At 38.2% G+C, this 343-nt stretch overlaps 1 protein-coding gene across 3 annotated transcripts in view; it reads right to left on the bottom strand.

Moving 5' to 3' along the window:
* The window catches only part of LOC119589235 (sodium- and chloride-dependent glycine transporter 1-like), a 63,016-nt gene that overhangs the window by 3,802 nt on the left and 58,871 nt on the right, over positions 1–343 (bottom strand). The window lies entirely within an intron of this gene.

Below are 343 nucleotides of genomic sequence, written 5' to 3'. Positions count from 1 at the left end.
CAGTCTCTCACTACGTCCGTACCCCCTATCTTTCCCATCCTCTAACCAAATATTTTTTTTCGACTTCCTTGCAATTAAAGATTTCACCACATGGCTGCTATATCCGATCAACAGAACACTTTTTTCTTCAGAGTTCCTAATTTTCATCACTGATTTTACCTTACACTCCCTCGTTGCTCCGGACATACAGCCGTTTGCAAAATTTCCCAGTCAGTATAATGATATAAAGTTGGTACATCGTTATCAACATTCCTTCCTCGCCACAGTCATGCCTTGGGATATGTTTTAGCAGGTTATAATAATAAAAGCACAGAAAGCAAGTAGAAATTCCTTTAAAGTATTT

The sequence above is a fragment of the Penaeus monodon genome, chromosome 25 (assembly GCF_015228065.2).
Source record: "Penaeus monodon isolate SGIC_2016 chromosome 25, NSTDA_Pmon_1, whole genome shotgun sequence".
Classification (NCBI taxonomy): Eukaryota; Metazoa; Arthropoda; class Malacostraca; order Decapoda; family Penaeidae; genus Penaeus; species Penaeus monodon.
Note: the sequence above shows the minus strand (reverse complement) of the source record. Positions and strands in the feature narration are given on the sequence as shown.